Raw genomic sequence first — 27,856 nt, forward strand, 5'->3', positions numbered from 1 at the left:
CAGAAAGGCTAAAAGGGGCTACAGTGAAAGGGATTCCTCCCCCAGTTGGGATAAGGTTCTGTTTATGTTTTTCCCCTTGGAGAGCTGGCTTTTGTTATAGAGAGAATGTTCTGGTCCTATTTCATAATGATTACTCTTACCCTCCCCCTACCAGAACTACTAGGAAATTCTGGATTCCACAAAAGGTATGTGTGTGTGTTGGGTGGGGGGGGGGTGTAGAGGGGGGGAGGTGCTGAGACTATAGCCTCCACTCTCAAGCTACTCTACACTAAGTCTCTAACAATTCATCAAAATTACCACTAAACTGTTCCTACAGGTTTGTGGCTTCAGCATTTTCTGTTCCAGGTAAGCAAATTTTGGTGATTCCCTGGATTTACCTAGTTTTTCAGATTTTCAGGGTGGTGGTTTGCCCTACAATCTTAATTCTCTGATGGGTCCAAGAAAAGTCATTCATTTTCAAATTGTTCAGCTTTTTCTTGTTGAATGAATGAAAATAAAAACTTCTAAGCTCTTTCCATGCTGGGGCTAAAACCAGAAGTCCACTAAAAATATTCTTTTTTTTTTTTTTTAATTTTTTTTTTCAACGTTTATTTATTTTTGGGACAGAGAGAGACAGAGCATGAACGGGGGAGGGGAAGAGAGAGAGGGAGACACAGAATCGGAAACAGGCTCCAGGCTCTGAGCCATCAGCCCAGAGCCTGACGCGGGGCTCGAACTCACGGACCGCGAGATCGTGACCTGGCTGAAGTCGGACGCTTAACCGACTGCGCCACCCAGGCGCCCCAAAAATATTCTTATTTTATAGGCCAGGACTGATCTTCTGGCAGTACTAGCATTAACGGTGGTGTTGAGAAATAGCCTTCCCTCTACCTTGTATTGTGAATCAGTGTATTAACGTGATCAATTAGTCATGTCTGCCATGGGAATGAAGCCACATATTTGCCATTTTGATCAAAATTATTTCTAAGTCCCTTTCCAGATTCAAGGATCAACGACTCCTCTTTGACAAAGAGTGGAATAACACTGGGGTCCCCTCAATACATATGAGAATCCTATTTCAGTTAATATTAATGAAATTGTATTTTCATACAATATTGTCCAAAAAATGTATACAGGGATATATCCAACATATGAGCAAATCAAAAGAAAATGACTTGCCCAAAGGTCTCATGTAAGTTTTCTATTTGGGTTTGATTTTTCACACTCTCATTTATGGATGAGATTGAGAAATTACTGTTGTTTTGCATTGCCTCAGTCCCTATGCTATGGTTTTTCCTTAATGTGGGTTTTGCATCCATGCCTTTGAAAGAATAGGATAGAAAAAAGTGTGTAGTGTGTGTGTGTGTGTGTAAAACAGTATCCATATCACCACATGGTAGACTTTTTATAAGGACCTACCAGAAAAATTTATCTCAAGGCTTAGTAACAGGAAAATGATGTTCCTCATGAAAAATTAGTTTAGTTTTTGACTTATGACTACTATGTTTTGTTTTCTACTTTGCTTTGGCTACCTACTTAGAAGCACAGAACCAAATTTGTAGCCTATCACTAACAAGAGAATAAAACCAGCTGATACATATTTTAGAATGTTAATCTTTCCCACTGATTTATTATTCTTCTAAATTTTCTATTTACTCTTATTTCCTCAATTATTTATTTTTTCATTTTTCTATTTAGACAGAAAAGTGACCAGAAGTAAGACTGAAAGAAGCTGTGAGAAAAGGAAAGACACTCAATAATTTATAAACTATGTATTTAGTCCTCTATATATACAAAGCAAAGCAAAGCCCCTTAGTCTTATTTTCTGCTTTATTTCTTTTCTCCAAAATCCATCTTTAATTTTATCAAATAATTCAGGAAGTCCTATTCTCCTAGCAACTTTAAAAACACTCTATTCTTTGTCAGGTCAAATGTTTTATTTGATATAATATAGTTTGAGGTTGAATCATGAATCTATTAACCTTTAGTTTGTTGTAAATGGATTTCCCCTTCTAAGAATTTTTAGACATTTTTATGTTTTCCTGGGGCTAGAGCTGGCTCTCATAAGTGGTCCCAAGAGTTGGTAGGAATTGAATTAATATAATCAGATCTTTCCAGAACATTTTTTCTCCAAAGATCACAGAATACTTCACAGGTAAGTGAACTTAAGGGATCTTTCTGAATGAGAACAGGGCAGTTTTGTTTTCTCCTTTCACAATGAAGAAGGCAGTCCAGAGATTCACTGCAGGACATTCTGTCAGGGTGTGTATGGAGTGTTGCAGGACGGGAGAGGGTTAGAGGTTGATAGAGAAGTGGAGGCTGATTTAGGATTATGGGGAGATTGACAGGCCTACATAGTACATGAAGGCCTATAGCTTTGCCAAGGGGCCTGCAAATTTTTTCTGTAAAAAGGTAGGTAATAAGTAATTTAGGCCTTGGGGCTATCTGGTTTTTGTTGCCACTTCTCAACTCTTATTTGGTAATGCAAAAGCAGCTACAGACAATTCATAACTTCATAGGCATAAGTGTGTTCCAATAAAACTTTACTGACGGACACTAGGATCTGAATTTCATAGAATGTTCACATCACAAAGTATTCTTCTTCTTCTTCTGATTTTTTAAAAGTATTTATAAATGCAAATAGCATTTTGTAAGGCTCACTGGCTATACAAAAACCCATGATGGGCTGGATTTGTCCTTCAGGTCATAGGCTGCTAGTCCCTGCCACCCCAAACAATTAAAATTCTCTAACACTAGAAAACTACCAGTTATCCTCTTGGACTAAACATTATCAGCCAGGTTTCCCACAGTTGATTTACAATCACCATTAGTAGGGTTAACATACCTAGCTCTGGTACCTATCTGTAATGATTTTCATACATAAGTATATGAATCATCATCACACAAAGTATGCTAAATGTAGATTCTGTGACCCTGGGCAAAGCCCCTGAATCTACATTTTAACCATCATCCCAGGTAATATGATTTGTGAGTAGATCCAAACTTTGCAAATCAGTGGAGCGTGATAAATTATTAGATACTTTGCCTATATAAAACAAACAAAAGCCCACCTGGTCCCTAGTGACAAACAGCAAGTGTTCAAAGTAAGATCAAGCAGCAAAGAAGGTGCTCAAAATACACTTGGCCTTCCAACACTCGTTTCCAGCAGCTGTATAAACCCCCATATTTCTTTATTTCACTCTTCCTACTCTAAATAGCTTTCTTTTCTGTGAACTCTTCTAATCTACTGTGTGCACTATAATTTATAGTAATATAAAGTATTGAATCTAGAAACAATTCAAGGCGATATCACTCACTGTAATCTAAACTGACTTCATAAAAATGTAATTTGGACTTCTAAGTAATTGCACATGACTGAGTGTATGCTAGGAATCCCTGCTCCGATCTTAAATATGTAAAGATGCTGTACAAATAAAACAAAGACTATTAGCTAAACTTGCAATGAAAGGAAAGTCCCAAATAGTAGCAGTAAATAAGGACTCAAAATCAGAATGGTAATTGAATAGAATCAAGAGAACCTGGATCAGGCATTGGCCACAAGGGCAGGAATTGGGGGCCACATCTTATACCAGAAATCTCAGAGGGTTGCTCCATACCTGAAACAGGGAATTTTGTGAAGCACTTGTTCATGTCTGCTGCTTTTTTTTAAGATCAAATTCACTCTCTTTTCTTATTGACTAGGAGGAATGTCTTATATATTCTCCATGCAAACCTTTTGTTATATTTACATGGCCAATAACTTCTCTCAGTTTGTGACTTGTCTTTCCACTCTTGTATGGCATCTTTCTTTTTTTTAATTTAATGAACATTGTTGACTGATATGAAGTCCAGTTATTCAATCTTTTTTCCCGGGTTAATGATTTTTATGTCCTACTTAAGATATCTTTGCCTACTTCAAGGTCATGAGCATATACTATTTTCTTCTGAAGTGTTATTGTTTTATCCTTCACATATAGGCCTGTGATCTCTCTTGAATTAATATTTTTTGTTCATGGTGTGAGGTATGGATCAAGCAAAAATATTAAAAGCAGCCAAATAAAAAATGGACTTTACCTCCAAAAAAGTGATCATATTACCACATTTGACTTTCCAATAAAAACTATAGAAACTGGAAGATAATAAAATGACTTTTGTTTCAATAACAATACTATTGACAATAGACATAAATTGGAAGCAGTCCAAATATTCATGAATGGATGAATTGTGTAAACAAAATGTGGTATACCTGTTTTATGGAATAAGTTCTGACACATGACACAACATGGATGATCTTTGAAAACATTATGTTAAGTAATGTAAAAATGTAAGTAAAAACTTAATTTTACTTTCTAGCAGTATAACTATTATTATTCAGGTGTGATTTTCTTCGTATGAATGAATCCTTATTGTAACTTAATAAGCTTCTTCTCTAAATGTTTTTCAATTGAGGCAAAATTGCATAACATAAAATTAGCCATTTTACAGTTTATAATTCGTTGGCATTTACATTCATAATGTTGTGCAACCATCATTGCTATCTAGTTCCAAAACATTTTCACCCCAATAGGAAACCCCATATGCATTAAACAGTCACTTCCCATTCCCCTCTCTCCCCAGCCCCTAGAAACCACTAATCTTTCTGTCCCCAGGGGTTTGCCTATTCTTGGCATTCCATATAAATGGAGCCATACAATATGTGATCCATTGTGATTGGCTCCTTTTACTCAGCATAATGTTTTCAAAGTTCATCCATGTTGTGTCATGTATCAGGTACTTATTCCATCAAACAGGTATACCACATTTTGTTTACACAATTCATCCATTCATGCCCATTTGGACTGCTTCCACCTTACGGCTATTGTCAATAGTGTTGCTATAAACATTTCCATACAAGTATTTGTTTTTAAGAACACTTGTTTACAGTTTGAAGAATACCTGTTTTAAATTCATTGCGGTATATAACTAGGAATGGAACTGCTGAGTCATAGGGTAATTCTATGGTTAACTTTTTGAAGATGTGAGCTTCTTGAATTTGTGACATTTTCTTGGTCATTGTCTTCAAAACTTGCTTCTGTTACATTCTCTCCTCTTTTTCTGATACTCTAATTCTAGGTATAGTAAAAGTTGACTGTATCCCTCCTGTTCCATGCACTCATTTTTCACCATTCTTTTTTTCCCCTGTGCTTCATTTTGGCTATATTTCCTATTAATCTGGCCACAAGTTCATTAATTGTATGGTTTTGGTTTTTGTTTTTGCTATAACCTGTCTGCTGATAAACACCTCTAGAGGGTTCTTAATTTCAGATATGTTTGCACTTCTAGACCGTGCATTTGATTTTTGTAAAACAGATTTCAGTTCTCTTTTAAAATTCTCTACTTTTATGGGGCGCCTGGGTGGCGCAGTCGGTTAAGTGTCCGACTTCAGCCAGGTCACGATCTCGCAGTCCGTGAGTTCGAGCCCCGCATCAGGCTCTGGGCTGATGGCTCAGAGCCTGGAGCCTGTTTCCGATTCTGTGTCTCCCTCTCTCTCTGCCCCTCCCCCGTTCATGCTCTGTCTCTCTCTGTCCCAAAAATAAATAAACGTTGAAAAAAAAATTTTTAAAAATAAAATTAAAAAAAATAAAATAAAATTCTCTACTTTTCATCTTTCATTCACATTTTCCTGAACATACTGATCAGAGTTATTTAAAGTTCCTTGTCTGGTAACTTAAATTCCAAGCTCACCTGAGTGTGTACATACAATTTAGTTCTATTTTTTAGCATGCCTATAATTTTCAAATGGACCTTGGATGTTACAAATGAAAAAATTTTAAGGATATGGATGATTTTCCATTCTCCAAAGACAGTTATGTTTTCTTCTGGAAAGGATATAGAATACCAGCAGATTACCTTGATTCTGTTGAAGCTTGGTTTTAAGGCTTTATTTAGTAGGTTTGGTCTATTTCACATTTGCCTTACTCTATGACACTGTCCTTACTTCTAAGGCATAGTCATTACTTCTTTTTTTTTTAATTTTTTAAATGTTTATTTATTTTTGAAGGAGAGGGAGACGGAGTGTGAGCGGGGGAGGAGCAGAAAGAGAGAGAGACAGAATTGGAAGCAGGCTCCAGGCTCTGAGCTGTCAGCACAGAGCCCGATGCAGGGCTCAAACTCACAGAGCATGAGATCATGACCTGAGCCGAAGTTGGACGCTTAACCGACTGAACCACCCAGGCACCCCGGCATAGTCATTACTTCTAAGGTATAAGCCTTGTAGAGCCACAGCTAAAAATGAGGGGACTTTATTAAAGCCTCTACACATTGACAGGACTTGAGCTCCAATTGGTTTCTTTATCACCCTGTGGTTGCTGAAATCTTTGTGCAGCATGTTAGCTTCTCAGGTGTTGGTTTTTGCTTGGTTTCTAGGGGTACATGTATACTTGTACATGCAGCTGAAGAAGTGGCCCATGACTTGTGGAAATTTTGTCACATTTTTTGGCTCCTTCTCTGTGTTTTGCTCTTCTCTGGAATTTTGCCCTTTAGTACCCAGCCACTCCGATGGCCCCAAATTCTAACTCTGAATTCCCAGACTAATAAGAATGCTGTTGCTGCTTAAACTGTATTTCCCTAGGCTGTAATATGGAAATATTTTTAGGAAAAATTCTAGGGGGTTCACTTTATGAATTTTCCTTCTTTTAAGGATACCAGCCCCTCAAATCTCCCTGTGTTGGTTATAGTCCAGTGCCTTCAAAAGATTATTTTATTATTTGATCAACTTTTAGAGTTGTTTTTAGTAGGAGGGTCAGTCCAATACAAACTACTTCATCATGGCCAGATAGAAGCTCTCAATAAACAAGTTAACAAAATACTTAAAAAAAAATAATCCCTATATTAAATACATTTCTGCAAAGGATAGACAAAAAAGGAAAACTACTCAAACCATTTTAGAATGCTAGAACCCTGATTCTGAAGGTAGTAAACAACAGTAAAAGAAAACAAAATTACAGGATCATTTAGCTTATGAATATGGAAACAAAAATTTTAAATAAAATATTAACACACAGAGGGGATGCATAGGTAACTCAGTTGGTTAAGTGTCCAACTCTTGGTTTCAGCTCAGGTCATGATCTCATGGTTCATGGGTTAGAGCCCCATGTCGGGTTCTGTGCTGACAGATCGGAGCCTGCTTGGGATTCTCTCTCCCTCTCTCTCTCTCTCTCTCTCTCTCTGTCCCTCCCCTGGTCACACACTCTCTCTCTTAATATAAATAAATAAACATTAAAAAAAATATATAAACACAGAGAATACAGCAATGTATTAAAAAAACACTCCAGTATAGATAGGGTTCATCCTATAAATAAAAGCATAGTTCAATATCAAAAACTGTCCATACAATATACTATCTTAACATATTAAGGGAGAAAAACCACAGGATCATCTTGATAAATACAGAAAATAAATTGGACATACAGAGAAATGAGGGAGGGGCCAAGATGGTGGAGCAGTATGGAAATTCTCTGCTTCTCTCATCCCTGAAATGCAGCTAGATCAGCACCAAACCATTTTGCACAGCTAGAAAATTGATCTGAGGACTAACACAACAATATGCATTACTTGAGCCATAGAACTCTGCAGGTATGCAGATCAGAGAGGTGAACTGGGGGAGAGAGAAGCCATGGAGGGTGGGGAGCTGTTTTTGCTTGCAGAGAGAAGACAGAGACAGTGGGGAGTGTACAGGAAAAGCACTCCCCCCTGAAAGCAGCTGGAGAGAAAGAAAGAGTGGAAACATGTGCAAGGAACTGAACAAGAAAGGGAGAAAGGAGAAAGGAGAAAGTTTCATTACCATTAGGACTCTATAAACAGAGAAATGCAGAGTCAGAAACTCCGCAGCTCAATACCTGGTGGTGCTCTGATGGGAAGCGGGAAGGGCAAATCCCCAGGAGCAGAGAGGAAGGTCTGAGTGGTCCTTGGGCCACGGGAGAGGTGGTTCCCCTACTGGGAGGACATGTGTTAGAGCCCATGCAGCCTACCCATAGGCAAAGGTCCCAGGGGACCCCAAATTACAGCCACTTTTGCTGGTGTTGGAACAAAGACGTCAGGGGGTGGTGAAGCCTGGCTCCAGATGTGTGTTGTGACTTACCATAATCCCTGAAATGCTGCTGCTACATGATCATGGGAAATTTTTCAGAGGTGGGCTACCACCCAGGTTCAGTCTTTTGGTCTCTGCAGTGGCATGGTGGCATAAGTGTTCTGGGGGGCGGGCCGGCACCTGGCCATTGCTTGCTGAGACCCTCTCCCAGAGGGTCGGAGTGGGTTCAAGCCATAGGGCTCTCAGAAATGAGGGGTTTGGAAACAGCCCCATTTGAGATAAAATTTGGGAAGGAGGTGCCCACATGGCAGACTGACGACTTGGTTGTGGACAGTGTAGAAGCAGGGAGTGGATGGAAGCTGGAGACAAAGACGGGTGCTTGGTTGCTGGTGTCATGAGCACAGTGTTGTGATGCTAGAGACTAGGAAGCTATGTGATGCCATTTTCACCTCCCCTGCAGATGTGCCTACACTGGTAGGCATGCCACATGGTAGCTGAACCACCCCAGTAAGCTAAGCAGCTCCACCTAGTGGAGAACAGAGTCATTACACCAAGTCCTGTCCAAGGCACAAACCAAGCCCTAGAGGACAATCACAAGTCTCTCCCACTGCTCAGTGTATGGACTATAAAGTGCTTCATAGTTTGACTTCTAGGGGAAACTGGATGTAATTTTGTTCAGATTTCATTCTGTTCGATGGTTCATCTATTCATGTTTTTTCTTTTCTTATTCTTGGATACAGAAAGATTAAAAAATTTATTTTTATTTTCTGTTTGTATAAAAAAGATTTTTTTTACTTTTGTCTACTATATTTTTGTAAAGTTTTTAGTATATTTTACATACTTCATTTTATTTTATTCTATTTTATTGTATACATTTAAAAATATTCGAATGTTTTCCTTATCTTATCTTTTCCTTTCTTTTCTTTTCTTTTCTTTTCTTTTCTTTTCTTTTCTTTTCTTCTTTTCTTTCCCTTTCTTCTCTCTTCTATCAAGCTTCTTTCAACAACCAGACCAAAACACACCTAGGATCTAGCTTCATTTGTTTTTTTGTGTGTTGTTTTTAATTTTTTTAATTTAATTTTTTTACTTTATTAATTCTTTTACATCCCCCAAAGTGATGAAATGAAGGAATTCACCACAAAAGAAAGAACAGGAAGAAATGACAGCTAGGGACTTAACACAGATATAAGCAAGATGTTTGAACCAGAATTTAGAATCACAATAATAAGAATACTAGCTGGGGTTGAAAAAAGCATGGAACCTCTTTCTGTGTAGATAAAAAAAAGTAAAATCTGGTCAGGATGAAATTAACAATGTTATAACTGAGGTGCAATCTCAAATGGTACCATGGCAGCAAGGGTGGATGAAGCAGATCAGCAAATTAGGGATACAGAGGACAAACTTACGGAGAATGATGAAGCAGAAAAAAAAAAAAACAACAGACGGAAACTAAGGCAAAAGAGCATGATATAAGAATTAGAGAACTCGACTCATTGAAAGGGAACAACATTCAAATCAAAGGGGTCCCAGAATATGAAGAAAGAGAAAAAGGGGTAGAAGGTTTATGGGAGCAAATCATAGTAGAAATTTTGTAACCTGGGGAAAGACACAGGCACCAAAATCCAGGAAGCACATATAACTCCCATTAGATTCAACAAAAACCGACCATCAATGGGACATATGATAGTCAAATTCAAAAAGTACATAGACAAGGAAAAAATTATGAAAGCAGCAAGGGAAAAAAAGTACTTAACCTATAAGGTAAGACTGATCAGGTTCACAACATATCTATCCACAGAGACTTGGCAGGCCAGAAAGGAGTGGCAGGATATATTCAACGTGCTGAATTGGAAAAATATGCAGCCAAGAATTCTTTATCCAGCAAGGCTGTCACTCAAAATAGAAGGTGAGATAGAGTTTCTCAGACAAAGAAAAACTAAAGGAGTTTGTAACCACTAAACCAGCCTTGCAAGAAATTGTAAGGGGGACTCTATGAAGGGAGAAAAGATGAAACAAAGCAAAAAATACCAAAAACAACAAAGACTAGAAAGGACCAGAGAACACCACCAGAAACTGCAACTCTACAGGCAACAAAATGGTAGTAAGTTCATATCTTTCAGTACTCACTCTAAATGTCAATGGGCTAAACGCTCCAATCAAAAGACATAAGGAAACAGCATGGATAATAAAACATCTTATCTATCTATATGCTGTTTACAAGAGACCCATTTTAGACATAAAGACACCTTCAGATTGACAGTAAAGGGATGGAGAAAAATCTATCATGCTGATGGTCAACAAAAGAAAGCCAGAGTAGACATACTTATATGAGACAATTCAGATTTTAAAATAAAGACTGTAACAAGAGATAAAGGGCTTTATATCATAATTAAGGGGTCTATCCACCAAGAAGATATAACAGTTGTCAACATTTATGCCCCCAACGTAAAAGAATCCAAATATATAAATCAATTAATCACAAACAAAGAAACTCATTGACAATAATAACATAATAGTAGGGGACTTCAACACCCCGCTTACAACAATGGACAGATCATCTAAGCAGAAAATGAACAAGGAAACAACAGCTTTGAATGACACACTGGACAGGATGGACTTAACAGATATATTCAGAACATTTTATCCTAAAGCAGAGGAATACACATTCTTCTCAAGTGCACATGGAATGTTCTCCAGAAGATATCACGTACAGGGACACAAATCAGCCCCCAACAAATACAAAAAGATCTAGATCATACCGTGCATATTTTCAGACCACAACACTATAACTCGAAATCAACCACAAAAAATTTTGGAAGGACAACAAATACTTGGAGATTAAAGAACATCCTACTGAAGAATGAATGGGTTAACCAAGAAGTTAAAGAGGAAATTAAAAAGTACATTGAAGTCAATGAAAATGATAACACCATGGCCTGAAACCTCTGGGATGCAGCAAGGTGGCCATAAGAGGGAAGTACATAGCAATCCAGGCCTTCCTAGAAAAGGAAGAAAGGTCTCAGATAACCTAAACTTACACTTTAAGAGCTGGAAAAAGAACAACAAAAAACCCCAAACCAGCAGAAGATGGGAAAAAATAAAGATTAAGGCAGAAATCAATGCTATTGAAACAAAACAAAACAGAACAAAAAAGCAGTAGAACAAATCAATGAAACCAGGGGCTTGTTCTTTGAAATAATTAACAAAATTGATAACTCCCTAGCCAGTTTGACCAAAAAGAAAAAGACCCAAATAAATAAAATCAAGAATGAAAGAGGAGAGATCACAACCAACACTGCAGAAATACAAACAATAATAAGAGAATATTATGAGCAATTATATGCCAATAAATTGGGCAATCTGCAAGAAATGGACAAATTCCTAGAAACATATAAACTACCAAAACTTAAACAGGAACAAATAGAAAATTTGAACAGACCCATAACCAGTAAAGAAATTGAATTAGTAATCAAAAATCTCCCAAAAACCATGAGTCCAGGGCTGGATGGCTTTCCAGGGGAAGTCTATCAAACATTTAAAGAATAGTTAATACCTATTCTTTTGAAGCTGTTCCCAAAAACAGAAATGGAAGAAAAACTTCTGAACTCATTCTATGAGGCCAACATTACCTTGATTCCAAAACCAAAGACCCCAATAAAAAGGAGAACTATAGACCAATTTCCCTGATGAACAAGGATGCAAAAATCCTCAACAAGATATTAGCCAACTGGATCCAACAATAAAAAGATTTATTAATGGGACTTATACCTGGGATTCAGGCTGGTTCAATATCCACAAATCAATCAATGTGATACATCACATTAATAAATGAAAGGACAAGAACCACATGATCCTCTCAATAGTTACAGAGAAAGCATTTGACAAAATACAGCATCCTTTCTTGATAAAAAACCCTCAAGAAAGTAGGGATAGAAGGATCATACCTCAAGTTCATAAAAGCCATATATGAGAGACCCATCACTAATATCATCCTCAATGGGGAAAAACTGAGAGCTTTCCCCCTAAGGTCAGGAACACGACAGGGATGTCCACTCTTGCCACTGTTGTTCAACATAGTACTGGAAGTCCTAGCCTCGGCAATCAGAAAACACAAAGGAATAAAAGGCATCCAAGTCTCCAAGGAGGAAGTCAAACTTTCACTCTTCACAGACAACATGATACTCTATGTGGAAAATCCAAAACATTCCACAAAAAAACTGCTAGAACTGATCCATTTAAATCCAACTGCAGGATTTAAAATCAATGCATAGAAACTGGTTGCATTTCTATACACCAATAATGATGCAACAGAAAGAGAAATCAAGGAATTGATCTCATTTACAATTGCACCAAAAACCATAAAATACCTAGGAATAAACCTAACCAGGTGAAAAATCTATACAGTGGAAACTATAGAAAGCTTATAAAAGAAATCAAAGCACACACACACACACACACACACACACACACACACACACAAAAGGAAAAATATTCCATGCTCATGGATTGGAAGAACAAATAATGTGAAAATGTCTAATACCCAAATCAATATACATATTCAATGCAATCCCTATTAAAATAACACCATCATTCTTCACACAGAGCACATAATCCTAAAATTTGTATGGAACCACAAAAGACCCCAAAGAGCCAAAGCAATCATGAAAAGAAAACCAAAGCTGGAGGCATCACACTCCCAGACTTCAAGATGTATTACAAAGCTGTAGTCATCAAGACAGTATGGTACTGGCACAAAAACAGACACTCAGATCAATGGAACAGAATAGAGAATCCAGAAATGGACCCACAAATATATGCCCAACTAATCTTTGAGAAAGCAGGAAAGACTATCCAATGGAATAAAGACAGTCTCTTCAGAAAATAGTGTTGGGAAAACTGGACAGCAACATGCAGAAAAATGAACCTGGACCACTTTCTTACACCACACACAAAAATAAACTCAAAATAGATAAAAGACCTAAATGTAAATCAGGAGGCCATCAAAATCCTAGAGGAGAAAGAAGGCAAAAACCTCTTTAACCTTGACCGCAGCAACTTCTTACTCAACATGTCTCCAGAGGCAAGGGAAACAAAACCAAAAATGAACTATTGGGACCTCATAAACATAAAAACCTTCTGCACAGGGAAGGAAACAATCAACAAAACTGAAAGGTAACCAACAGAATGGGAGAAGATATTTGCAGATGACAAATCAGATAAAGGGTTAGTATCCTAGATATATAAAGAACTTATCGAACTCAACACCCATAAAACAAATAATCCAGTGAAGAATTGGGCAAAAGACATGAACAGACACTTCTCCAAAGAAGACATCTAGATGGCTAACAGACACATGAAAAAATGCTTAACACCACTCATCATTAGGGAAATATATATGAAAACCACAATGAGATACCACCTCACAATAGTCAGAATGGCTAACATTCATAACTCAGGCAACAACAGATATTGGTGAGGATGTGAAGAAAGGGGAACTCTTTTGCACTACTGGTGGGAATGCAAACTGGTGCAGCCACTCTGGAAAACAATATGGAGGTTCCTCAAAAGATTAAAATTGAGCTACCCTACAACCCAACAACTGCACTACTATGTATTTAGCCAAAGTATATAGGTGTACTGTTTCAAAAGGACACATGTACCCCAATGTTTATAGCAGCACTATCAACTATAGCCAAAGTATGGAAAGAGCCCAAATGTCCATTGACAGATGAATGGATAAAGAAGATGTGTGTGTGTGTGTGTGTGTGTGTGTGTGTGTGTGTGTACAATGGAGCATTACTCAGCATTCAAAAATAATGAAATATTGCCATTTGCAATGATTTGGATAGAAGTAGAGGGTATTATGCTAAGCGAAATTTGTCAGTCAAAGAAAGACAATATATGACTTCACTCATATGTGGAATTTAAGATACAAAACTGATGAACGTAGGGAAAGGGAAGCCAAAATAATATAAAAATAGGGAGGGGGATGAAACATAACAGACTCTTAAATATAGAGAACAAACTCAGGGTTGCTGGAGGGGTTGTGGGTGATGGGATGGGCTAAATGGGTAAGGGGCATTGAGGAAGACACATGTTGGGAAGAGCACTGGGTGTTATACATTGGGGATGAATCGCTGGACTGTACTCCTGAAATCAGTATTGCAGTATATTCTAACTAACTTGGATGTAAATTAAAAAATAAAAATAAATAATAATTAAAAAATTAAAACAGGAGCATCTCGGTGGCTTAGTCAGTTAAGAATCTGACTTCAGCTCAGGTTGTGATCTCAAGTCTGGTGGGATCGAACCCTGCATTGAGCTCTGTGCTGACAGCTCAGAGCCTGGAGACTGCTTTGGATTCTGTGTCTCCCACTCTCTCTGCCCCCTCCCCTGCTCACATTCTGTCTCTCCTTCAAAAATAAACAAACATTTGAAAAATTAAAACAAAAGAAAATAAAAGATAAAAACAAAACAGAACAAAAGTTATACACAAAGGTTTATAGCAGCCTATTCATAATCACCAAAAACTGGAAGCAACCAAGATGTCTTTCCATAAATGAATGGATAACCAAACTGTGGTACATCCATATAGTGGAATAGGAATAGTATTCAGTGACAAAAAGAAATGAGCAACCAAGCCAAGAAAGGCATGGAAGAATCTTAAACGCATATTGTCAAGTGAAAGAAGCCAGTCTGAAATGGCTACATACTGTGTGACTCCAAGTACATGACATTTTTGGAAAAGGCAAAAAACAGAAGCAGTTAAAAGAGCAACAACTGCCAGAGATTCAGTGGGAGGGAGTGGAGGAATGCACACGTGGAACCTGGAGGATTATTACGGCATTAAAACTGTTCCATATGAGGGGCGCCTGGGTGGCTCGGTCGGTTAAGCATCTGACTTCGGCTCAGGTCATGATCTCACGGTCCGTGAGTTCAAGCCCCGCGTCGGGCTCTGTGCTGACCACTCAGAGCCTGGAGCCTGTTTCAGATTCTGTGTCTCCCTCTCTTTCTGCCCCTCCCCTGTTCATGCTCTGTCTCTCTCTGTCTCAAAAATAAATAAATGTTAAAAAAAAATAAAAAAAAACTGTTCCATATGAAACTGTAATGGTGGATCTGTGTCTTTATGCATTTGTCAAAACCCATAGAACTTTATAAAGAGTGAGTTTTATTTTAAATTATGGACTGCAGTTAAGAATAATGTGTCAATATCGATTCATTAACCATAAAAAAAAAGTGCCACACTAATGCAAGATGTTAATAGAGGAAACTCTGTGTAGGGAGTAGTAAGTGGGAATGGGCAGGGTATAGGGAATTCCCTGTACTATGAGCAACTGCTCTGTAAATCTAAAAATGTACTAAAAAAATCTATTAACTATTTTCTTAAAAATTCAATTGGGGATCAAAAAAAAAGTGGAAGAAAATTTGCAATTTCCATTACTTAAAAAATAAATAAATAAAACCACTCTAATAATGGACCTGGATGTTAAATCTTCTGAGCCTGATAAAGACCGTCTACCAAAAATCCAGAGAAAACATACTTTATGATGAAAATTAAGTCATTCCCATTCAAGTGAAGAACAGACAAGGATGCCTTCTACTGTCCTTACCATTTAACACTGTATTGAAGGGTCTATTAACTAGTTCAAAAAATAAAAATTAAAAAGAAAAGCACACGGCTATTGGAAAGAAAAAAACAAATGTATCATTATTTGCAATAGAAAATCTAAAAGACATCATTGAAAAATTTTGGTAACTAGTGATAAAATTTATCACAGTAGCTACTTAAAAGACGAACATATGAAATCTACAGTGTTCTCAAATACTAAATACAACTAATTAGAAAATGTATTAAAAAGATGACATTCACAACACTAGCAAACCTGTAAGATCCTTGGTAATTAATCTATCCAAATGCACAGAAACTAGATGAAGAAAATTATGAAATCAGATTTTTAATTCATATTCATAAAGAAAAATATATTCACGATGGAATTAGACCTAAGCATTAAAAAAACTTTAAAAATCTAAGGAAAAAATAAATCGTTATGATCTTATGATAGGAAATGGTTTTCATCATACTGTACAGAAGAGAAAATAAATGAAATAAATGTATATGGAATAATACACATAGCTCTTAAAAACATGTTGAGCAAAGAAAGCAATTTGCAGAATAAGCAGGCTTTTTACTTCATATTTATATAATTATATATAATTTTCAATGATAGAATTTATGTACATCTTTAGAGCACATAAAGCAAAACAATAGATACTTTAGAGATTTTCCTGGCTTTAGTAAAAATATAAAAATAAATATAGTCTGGCAGCATGCAATCTAAAGTTACATAAGTGGTTATCCCTGGGAATACATGAGACTAATTAGCAGAACAGGTTGACTTCAATTTCATATCTGTGATGTTTCGTTTTATATAAAAATATCATAAGTGAAACTTTAAAACATTTTAATACTTATTAATTATGAGTATGGATACAGTAATTTTTCATATAATCATTTCTGCTGCTATTTCAGACTTATAAAATAAGACAGTCAGAGGACCCTATGAATGGCTCTTTAATTTATAATAAACCACCCTCTCATCTTAGAAAAAGAGTCAATAAAGAGTCTCCTTGGAACAAACTTCTACACAAAAAACTTTAAAGTTAAAGAAAACAAACAAACAAAACCCAGGCCAAAGTGAAATAGAAATTTTATAAGGAAATGGGTTCTTTTCTAAGGGTGGAATGGAGAGCTGACAATAGATGCCAACTGTTAGCATTTTCCTCCCTGGGAGCTAGATGTGGCCAACTCCACTGAGTACTTGTGAGGCATTATGGGCTAAGAACAGGGAAGTTATGAGTTCAATTAAAATTTGGTCGCAGAGTCTTTAAAATTAATTTGTTCTGCCTGCTACTAATTTCATTCTTGGCTACTAGACTGGTTATTTATTTGTTTGTCTCAATGAAAAGAGGAAGTGCTGCTCGTGGGGCAGATCGAACTGAAGTACACACGAGGGGCAAAGAATGGTCATGTATTAATGAACAAGACAGAGCTGATCCTGCAGAGGTTCTCAGCACGATATTCTCACTGCAAATTTATTTTTTAAATTTGATGACAATTTGAGTGAAGAACTGCACAAATGTCTAGGGTTTCTGTTTTCTTTTTTCCAGTTTTGATGGGTAGTTTTCTCACTTTAGAACTGGAAAGAACTACATGGTCCTAAGGACCTTCTCATTTACAGACTTGGAAACTGAGACCCAGAGAGGGTAAATCATTGGTCCAAGGTCATACAACTCATTACTGGGCTTCCTTCCAACCCCTCTGAAAATAATTCCATGTTCTAATTCTAAAATTATTCCACCCCTATTAAAAAGGCAGCTTTTAAAAGTCACCCTTTACACACCATAGCCTCTCTTGGCCACAGGAAAGACCTTGTCAGTGGGGTGGCAAGTGAACTCATTTGAACAGGGGAGGTAATTCCTGGCATCAGCAGTGTCTCTGGGCTTCAGCTTCCCCATAATATCTCTTATACACTCAGATTCCAGAGCTTGAAGAAGACGTGGCCACTTTCTGCTTCCTTTATGAGGAATGGTGATGCAGTCACCAGGAACAGTGGTGCTTTACTGTCATGTACCTGTAGTAGTTTACTCTCCACAACAAATCTCTCATTTCCATATATATGGAACGCATTGTGTTTGCCAAGCACATTTCATCTATAGTCTCATTTGAACCTCAAAACTTTCATGATACAAGTAAGTCAGGCCCTATCATCCCAAGTTTCCAGAGGAGAAGGTTGAAATGCAAGGAAGGAGTGCACTGAATTGGCACCAGAGACCAGGGCTCATGTTGGCATGCCCACCTTGAATTTTGGCTGCTAGCCATTCCCTGGGTCCTCTTTGCCCTGATACAGCCTTCCTCCCAGGTTGTATTGGGTCTGGGAGACACAGAATAACCAGTACTGGTACTGCCTTGGGAATCATAAGCCTGTGTGAAAGGGAGGGGAGCATAATTATCTTTTTCAAAGGATGCATAAGGAAAGTCACTGGAGGTAGCATGATAAAACTTGAATAATGGAAGGCTCAAGGGGTTCTGGTTTAGGAGGACAACATATGGACCAGTGGTTTTCACATCCCTGCTTCACTATAATCACTTGAAGTTGCTTTTCATTTATTCAAGTTTTGTTTAAATAGGTACTAGATTCACAGGGTTCAGAAATCAAAAGGAACAAAGGGTGTATGGTGAAAAGCCTCCCTCCCACCTCTATATCCTAGTGACCCAAATCTCTCCCTAGGAGGCCAAAAAAATGTTATCAATAATGTTAAGTAAAACATATATTTACTTCTTCTCTACGCACACATTTTTACACAAAAGAGAGTATTCTAGATACATTGTTGTTAGCTTTCTTTTTCTCACCTAAATAATACATTTTGGGAATTGTATCATATTAGTATACAAAAAACGTCCTCTTTCTTTTTTAAGCTATGTGGTATATAATACCATGCATATACCATGATTTTCATTTAACCAATTCCTTCCTAATAAACCATTAAGTTCTTTTCAATCTTTTGCTATTACAAACAAAGCTGCAAAAAATAGCCTTGTGCAATGGATTTCTAAGAGAACTAAGTTTTGTTCTAAGCTCTAATACTATGCAGCCATGTGGCCTTGAGCAATCAGTTAGTATTTTGACCTTTTAGAAATGGAAAAAATCTTAATGACCATTTGGTCTAGCATTTTCTTTTTTTTAATGTTTATTTATTTATTTATTTATTTATTTATTTATTTATTTATTTATTTATTTTGAGAGAGAGACAGAGTGTGAGTAGGGGAGGAGCAGAAAGAGAGGGAGACACAGAATCTGAAGCAGGCTCCAGGCTCTGAGCTGTCAGCACAGAGCCTGATGCGGGGCTCGAACTCACGAACCAGGAGATCATGACCTGAGCTGAAGTAGGACAGTTACCGACTGAGCCACTCAGGCACCCCAGTCTAGCATTTTCCCAAAGTATATGCATGGAACACTAGTCCCAAAGGGTGTACACCCTGCAACTTGATAGTCCAAACTAGATTCTGAGAAGACCATAATGAACAAAAAGTAATTAATCCAGGCTTTCACAAACTTGTTTAATAATGGGGTGACTTTTTTCAGATATTGATGGTTAATTTTATGTGTTAACTTGTTGAGTATTTTGGGATGAGATTAACGTTTAAATTGGTATACTCTGAGTAAGTAGAGTGTCTTCTATAATGTAGGTGGGCCTCATCCCATCAGTTGAAGGCCTGAGTAGAAAAAAAGATAGGCTTTCCCAAGTAAGAGAGAACAAGAGGAAGTCCAGCAGATGGCTTTGGACCTCATCTGCATCATCAGCATCTAGCACATGCTTGGACAGCTTGTTTTAAACACTAATCTCTCTAGGAAGATGATATAAACTTGTAAAATAAATTTTAAAAGATTCAAAGAACTCCAAAGAAAAGATTGAAGAGACTAAGGTATGATGAGTTGTCAAATAAATTGCCCCATGCTAACTACAAGAGGTTAGAGACAGATGAAGGTCATTTGAAATTTACAGAGGATGTGAGAATAATATTGGTCACAAAGGATGAGCAGATGCAATGGCAGAGGTGTGAATGTTAGACATTCTAGGAGTCAAGAAAACATAAGGCATGTTCTGGGCACATTGGAAACCAGTTTGACTAGGCCACCAGTCTTCACCAATAATCCTTTCATTCTCTCATTCAGTTCGTTATTGAGGATCTACTACGTACCAGAGACCATTCTAGGTACTGGGGATATACCAGTGAGTAAGACGAATTAATGCCTCTGTTCTCACGGAACTTACATTCTAGAAGGGGGAAAAATAAATAAATGTGTCAGAGTGGGGATAAATGTTATGAAGAAAAAAATAAAGCAGGATAAAGGAGTTACAAGGAGCATTGGCCTGGGGGAAAATTGCTCTTTTACAAAGTAGCCAGGGAAGGCCACTTTGGTCAGCAGACATTGGAGCAGAGTCCTGAAAGAAATGAGAGTCGTGCAGATTTCTGGGGGAAGAGTATTGTACACAAAGGAAAAAGCAAATGCAAACACCAAAGATGAGAACGTGACTGTCATATTCAAGGAACAGTAAGCAAGGGAGGAGGACTGCACAGGGGGTAGGAGGGTAGTAGTAGGAGAGCCAGTTAACTTGGGCCTATAGGTCAACTTAAGGGCTTTAGTTCTAGGTCAGATGAAGAGACACTGAAGGATTTTGAGCAGAGAAATGGTAGGATACCTCTAGCTGCTTATTGAAAATAAGCTATAGGAAGAACAAGGAGATCTTGCAATAGTCTGGGGAAAAATAAAAATTGTTTTGAATTTTGGTAGTAGTAGTGGAAATGGTTAGAAGGGTTTGGAATCTAGATATATTTTGAAAGTAGAACTAAGAGGATTTGGTGATGGATTGAATGATGGTAGTGTAGGACAAAGTGTTCTGTACAAGGAGGGAAAAATCCTGGGTTCTGGTCTGTCTTGTTACTATTTGGTCCCATGACTTTGAGTAGCCCACATAACCTCTTTGGGCCTTACTTACCCCACTTGTAAAATGGGGTCATTAATTTCTTGCCTGGAGTTAGGGGCATCAAAATTAGCACTCCATTATTTACTCTTTTGTATTTCTTGCTATAGTTTCATGTAAAGAACTGTATGTTCCCTACTACATTGTAAATTTCTTAAAAGATGGGACCTTGTCTAATACCTCTCTATATCATCCAGTGTTAATCAACTGATTGAGAATAAACAATCTTCAAATAATATAGTACTGCCCACTACCTCTTTTATTTTTCTGTGAATCTTTAAATTTAGTCCTTAAGAACAAGCTCCAGTTTCAAAAAGCAAGAAAGGAAAGGGAAAGAGGAAGTTACAAATCAATAGTTACTACGTTGAGGGAGGTAGATTAGTTAAGAAAGGCTTACTAAAGAAGTTGAAAGTGTGACATGGGAACTTAACTTTAAAGGAGAGCTAATGGGAATGCAAGCTGGTGTAGCCACTCTGGAAAACAGTATGGAGGTTCCTCAAAAAACTAAAAATAGAACTACCCTATGATTCAGCAATTGCACTACTAGGCATTTATCCACGGGATACAAGTGTGCTGTTTCAAAGGGACACATGCACCCCCATGTTTATAGCAGCACTATCAACAATAGCCAAAGTGTGGAAAGAGCCCAAATGTCTATTGATGGATGACTGGATAAAGAAAATGTGGTATATATATACACAATGGAGTATTACTCGGCAACCCAAAAGAATGAAATCTTGCCATTTGCAACTACGTTGCAATGGACCTGGAGGCTATAATGCTAAGTGAAATTAGAGAAAGACAAAAATCATAAGACTTCACTCATATGAGGACTTTAAGAGACAAAACAGATGAACATAAGGGAAGGGAAACAAAAATAATATAAAAACAGGGAGGGGGACAAAACAGAAGAGACTCATAAATATGGAGAACAAACTGAGGGTTACTGGAGGGGTTGTGGGAGGTGGGATGGGCTAAATGGGTAAGGGGAACTAAGGAATCTACTCCTGAAATCATTGTTGCACTATATGCTAACTAATTTGGATGTAAATTTAAAAAAATAAATAATTAAATTAAAACAATAAAAATAAATAAATAAAGGAGAGCTAAGATTTTGTAAGATAGAGAAGGGAAAGAAAAAGAAAGGCATCCCAGGGAGAAGAAATAGCACTATATGAACATGCATGCTGTGGAAAAAGAACCATTGCCCCAAATGGAGCACAACATGCCCCAGGGTAAGAAAGGTAGAAGAACAGAGAGGGGCAGATCTGAAAAGTTAAGTGGCATTTAGATTATGATAAACTCTGTATGTTGTTCTAAAGTGTTAACATTACCAAGGAGAAAATAGGAAGTTATCTTTAGAATGTGATCACCATGACAGCAAATTCTTCTGCCTATTTTGTTCTCTATTGTATTCTTAGTGTCTATCACATGTCTGGCACATAGTAGGTGTTCATTAAATAGACACCAAGTGAATCACTGTTTTTAAACATAAAAATGACATAACCAGATAGTATTTTAGAAAAATAACTGGTGGGCACCCAGAAGGCACAGTCGGTTAAGCATCTGACGTTGGCTCAGGTCATGATCTCACAGTTCAGGTGTTCAAGTCCCACATCTGGTGAGCTCAAGCCCTGCTTCTGGTGAGCCTTGCCTCTATCTCTCTCTCTCCCTCTTTCTCTCTCTCTCTCTCTCTCTCTGCCCCTCATGGGATTCTCTCCACCCCCACCCCCACCCCCACCTCTGCTCCTTTGCTCACTTGTGCCCTCTCTCTCTCTCTCAAAACAAACAAACAAACAAAACAACCGGCAACTGATTGGAAGGGCCTGGGAAGTGAGATAGAAAAGGGGCAGGGAGAAAAGAGGCAGCTAGTTAGTAGATTATTGACAGTCTAGGTGAGAGTCAGTAGGCCAGGTATACAATGTTCTTAAATATAATCAATAGGAACTTTGTTGAATGAATTTAAATAATTGAATGCTAATAACAACTACATTTTCTTAAAAAATATTAGTATGCAGGGGTGTTTGATAAATATTTATAAGTCTAATGTAGGAAAGCCATTAATTCTACATCATCTAATCTGCTTTGTTGGCTGAGTGATCAATCAATGTGCAATGACTATGATACTAAAACTGCTGTAACTGATTCATTTACTTTGGAGAATAATATTCTCTACAATGTATGCAAAATAGTTAATCCTTTCTTGCAGTGATGCCTGGTTTACATAATTCTTTTTTTATTTTTTGAGAGAGAGAGTGTGAGTAGGGGAGAGGCAGAGGGAGAAGGAGAGAGAGAATCCTAAGCAGGCTCCATGCCCAGCCTGGAGCTTGAGGTGGGGCTCGATGGATCTCAGGACTGTGAGATCATAACTCCAGCCAAAATCAAGAGTGGATTCTTAACCGACTGAGCCACCCAGGTGCCCTTACAAAATTCTTAGGACATGATATCAGAGTCATAAAATTGCAAAAGGTGAGAATGCAAAGGGATTATTTGTGAAAATATTAAGGATGTAGAGGAAATCCTTAAAATAAAAAAGAATTTTCAATGGGACTAGAGAGCGAGTAAGAAAGAGAGTCCAGGTTGAGGAAGAGTAAGAGCTGAGGAATAAAAATTAACAAGAATATGAGAAAAGATAGGAGACAAGACAAAGAAAGTGAAAGAGGTCAGGGTTGAGAGGCATTCAGAGAGGACTCGAGTAGAACTAAATATTGGTCTTACATAAAAAAGGACATTCAAGTAACAGGATACTGGGGATGCAAACAAACAATCAGACCGAGGTAGCTTTAAATCCTGAGCCTTGCCTTCCTCATTGTTAAAAAGGGGAAAACAGTACCAACATTCCATGGTGGTTGTGAGGATTAAGTGAGATGATAAACATGAAGTACAAGGCACATAATAAAGTATGTGACACATATAGCTATTAATTTCATCAGGAAGAAAGCAAAGGGCTGTTTCTGTAAGTAAAAACAACTTAGGAAAGGTTAACCTGAAGTAGTAGTCAGAAAGGGGAATGTGCTTGAAATTTTGGGAGCAGAACAGAATCACACTAAATCATGCTATTAACTTCTTATTCCTTCATGCCCCTTGCTGTACCAGGGTGGATAGATATTTGATAATAATCCCAACAAAGTCAAGCATTTTAATAAAAATTTTAAAACAGAACAACAACAAAAAAAGGCTAAAAATGGTTATAAGAAATTAGGGCTGCCTACCTAACTTGTGGAGTCTAGTGCAAAATGAAAATGCAAGATCCTTTGTTTAAGAATTTCAAAGGTGACACAGAGCATTAAACCAAATGCAAGGCCGTTCTGAGCACAGAGCCCTCAGTGACTGCATAGGTCACAAAGCCATGAAGCCAGCCCTGCAAGGGATAAACCATGCTGGTAAAGTTTATGTCTAAGGCTCTAAAAGTACAAGCCTGGGGCCCTTGGCAATGAGAATATTCAAGAAGTGTGTCAATTAACTGTGAAGGTTCTGGGGTCTTGAGATACATGGCATAGAGGCACTAGTCACAGTGCCAGCTGGCCCTGAAATGCTGGTTGATGGCCAACTGACATTAGAAGAGTTGGCACTAACTGCTTTTGGGACCTGCATGAAATATAATCATTTCCTGCCTCCTTGATTTTTCACATTTTAGTTAATTAAGTTACCACTTGAGGACATAAAGTAAGCCAGCGATTTAATTTTTAAAAAACCATTCTAGGACACGTAAAACTTTCATTCTGGACCACCTGAGGTGGGTACATTTCCAGCTAATATGAAGGAGGTGGCATTTCTCCCCAAATCCAACATCTCCTAATGTGGATACTAAAGGCAAGCTTAGCCGTGGGAAAACTGGTCACATTTTAAGGGGTAAGTTTGTTTTTAGCATTCCCACTTTTCATCTCCCTTTAACTGTCCTCCTAGTGAATGCTAACAAAAATAAAAGCCCTTTTAGAAAATGCACTGTAAATAGTTTCAACAGTTTCAATCTACCAGAGACAAAAGATAAAGACAGCAAGCACACTTGGGTATTGTTATTTCCCTACTGTTTTCGTTTTCCTATCTTTTTCCTGTTCCTGTTCTTCTGCTCTTTTATCTTCTACTTCACCTTCTTATTTACTTCAATCCAATGTAAATGTAATACCTGATTACAAAGTACCTCATTGTGTCACCACAAAATTGATTAGACAGTGAACCAATCTTGTTTCCAATCCATTTACAGATGCTTATTTCACCTCTTTGGGTGGAATATGAAAAAGCAGCATCATTATTATAGTGACATTTGGCAATTACTTGTTTTGCTTCTACTTAGAATTGTATCTAAAACTAAAATGGAACCTAGAGGTGACTCTGCTTAAGCACCTAATTTCACAGACTAAAAACAACTTCAGAGATAGACCTTTCCAGGGTAAACCCAGGCACAGGTGGAGAGCACGACTGGCATACAAGCCAGTAAACTGTACCACAGGACTAAACAGAAAGAGCACAGAGCTGTCAACTAGCAGGTACTCAATAAGTATGTGTCCAACTGAGTAAAGAAATACAAGAAGACATGAAATTCTAGAAACCTAGGTTCTAATAAATGCTCTGCTAGTAACTAAATATACTAAATGGTTATATAATTAATGATAAATATAAATTATAAAGTAGTAGAGATGTATTATAATAAATTATAAGCAAAGTTATAATTATAATAAAGATAACAAAGATAAAATAATTATATATGAAGATAATAAAAGCATTGATTATAGATAAAGATAAACTGATTAAATGCTTTTACCTTTCACAACCTCTTTTTCATCATCTACAAAATAAAATAATATTGTTTTGACCAAAAGCAGAGTTCCAGGAACAATACTCTTAATACATGTGCTATACATAATTTTTATTAATTATATAACAATCTAACTTTAGTAAGACTGTTGAAAAGTTTAAAGGTATTGTATTTGAAGTTATTCTTTTCTGGAGATCCTGAAAACACTGTGGCCTTGAAACTTCGTGTTTTATCCTCAGGGGCGAGTTGGGTGGGAGGGGCGAGTTGGTTTATCCTCAGGGCCAAGGTATGGGGAGACAGTTCACCACTTTGTTAAAGGTGTGCTTCAGGAGTAAAGCACGTGTTTTACAGTGTGATCAGGGAAGGTCTCTGAAAAACAACCCTGTATTATCATTGTGACACTTTTCTCCCAGTTGAGACAGATTCACATTCAACATTTGTCAAATGTCCTCCATTTACAATGGTCTGTATTTGATGTTAGGTTGAACCACACGAAATTGCCCTTCTTGTGGGTCAAGAACAGTCAACGTTGGCAATTTTATATGGCTCAGCCTAATACTTTAACGTGTTATCTCCCTTTTCTCTTACAATTATGCTACAAGGTATATGATGTTACCCTCATTTTACAGATGAAGAAGTGAAGGCTCAGAAAAATTAAATTGATTTGCCTAAGGGTCTACAACTTGTTAATAGCAGATTATAGGTAGAAACCTAAGATCTCTGGATTTCAAGTAGGATGGTATTTCTTCTGTACTACAAAACAATACAACAATTTAAAAGACAGTGATTCAACAATGAAATAAAATTGGGTAGGGCATTGGGAAGATTGAGTGGGTTGAGAAGCTCTAAGAGTTCCAAAGAAGTTGAGAAGTAAAGAAGTGAAATAAAATAACAATTTCCTACAAAAATATATCAATTCCCTTCCTCCTGGAGACAATGCAATTGTAACTTCAATAATGTGTGTGCCTTGGGCAGAGAGCACAGGAGACAAGCAACAGCTACCACATGACTTGAGGGTTCCAGGAGGCAGTAAATGATTATAATCTGAGGAAAGGGAGGTAGAGACAGCACTGAGGGGAGAGAAGAGGAAGTGATGAGACTGGGAGGGAGTCAAGAGGATTTTCCTGTCTGTCTGCTAAACTCACTCACAGTGTAGCTCTTGGAAAACTGAAGTTGAGTACAGAAGCAAGTGAGCAAAAAGCAACTGTTAATTGAATAGATTCTGAAAAATGAGGTTGTGCCGGATTAATCAGCATCTTTTTGCAATCTGTCCACTAAATCTGATATTAGGGCTATGCGTTGTTTTCTGTTAATTAAAATTCTTAGTACAACTGCAGGAAAAATGCTTTGTTCTTACAGATATTCCCAGGAGTGTTGGAAGGAGAATGTGCCAGCTAAAAATATCCCATGAATCTGAGGGAGAAATTCATAAAACTGTATGGATCATGATCTTTGACAAACATGTCAGTGCCTTTTGTTCTCTCACACCCAAACTCTGGTCCAGGAAAAATAAAATAAGATAAAATAAAATGTCTTCAGATAGTCATATGTGTCTTCCGTGTGTCTTCTCCATTTCTCTCTCATGATTTAGTGAACACTAATCGCATACAAAACACTATGTGAAGTAATGGAGGAGGGACTAAGAAAGAACCACAACCCTTTTCTGTCTCTTGTTACACAAGAATAAGTTAATTTACATTATGATCGTTGGGCCTTTATGTGTTCTACTTCAAAAGCATTTTATTTATTTTTTTTTTTAAATTTTTTTTTTCAACGTTTATTTATTTTTGGGACAGAGAGAGACAGAGCATGAACGGGGGAGGGGCAGAGAGAGAGGGAGACACAGAATCGGAAACAGGCTCCAGGCTCTGAGCCGTCAGCCCAGAGCCCGACGCGGGGCTCGAACTCGCGGACCGCGAGATCGTGACCTGGCTGAAGTCGGACGCTTAACCGACTGCGCCACCCAGGCGCCCCTCAAAAGCATTTTAAATGAGAACTTGGGGGCATGAGTTAGTAGTGTGGTGTGAGGGCAGGAGGAAGAGATGTCCAAACCTAGTTCTTAACATAGGGTCTTTGGATTCCTTATGAGGTCCAAGGATGGGCTTCAAGGAATCCATAAAAGCCTTGAAAACTTGTCTAAAACTGTGCGTGTATTTTGGCGTATACACATGCATTTTTCTAAGAAAATCGATAGTTTTCATCAGAATTATAAAAGGATTGATTACCTTAAAAGGTACCCTATACCCAAAGAAACAGCACTAGAGATTTGGCTCCTGTGATAAGTGGATAAGGATCTGGGAAATCTCTTTAGATTTAGAGGTCCTTCCTGAGATTTTGAGTTCCACCAGCCCATAGACTGCGCCCTCACTAGGTTGGTTTTCTTAAGCAAAGGAAGATTGCTGCTGCTGGTGATACCACTGATTTTGCCCTGTCTGGAGTAGAGGCTTTATGCTCTCCTTATGGCAAAACTCTGCTCTTCGTGAAATAAAAACGTCCCCCGTGCCACT

The 27,856-nt window shown here is 37.7% G+C and overlaps 1 protein-coding gene and 1 long non-coding RNA gene across 3 annotated transcripts in view; one reads left to right on the forward strand and one right to left on the reverse strand.

Annotated features, from left to right (window-relative positions):
- HPSE2 (heparanase 2 (inactive)) overlaps nucleotides 1-27,856 on the reverse strand; it is a 671,933-nt gene that overhangs the window by 181,468 nt on the left and 462,609 nt on the right. The gene's annotated exons all lie outside the window — the stretch shown is intronic.
- LOC123576929 lies at nucleotides 215-26,903 on the forward strand. Its single transcript, XR_006701642.1, has 2 exons — nucleotides 215-345; nucleotides 26,709-26,903. It is a non-coding gene; the product is annotated as an uncharacterized LOC123576929 (long non-coding RNA).

The sequence above is a fragment of the Leopardus geoffroyi genome, chromosome D2 (genome assembly GCF_018350155.1).
Source record: "Leopardus geoffroyi isolate Oge1 chromosome D2, O.geoffroyi_Oge1_pat1.0, whole genome shotgun sequence".
NCBI lineage: Eukaryota > Metazoa > Chordata > Mammalia > Carnivora > Felidae > Leopardus > Leopardus geoffroyi.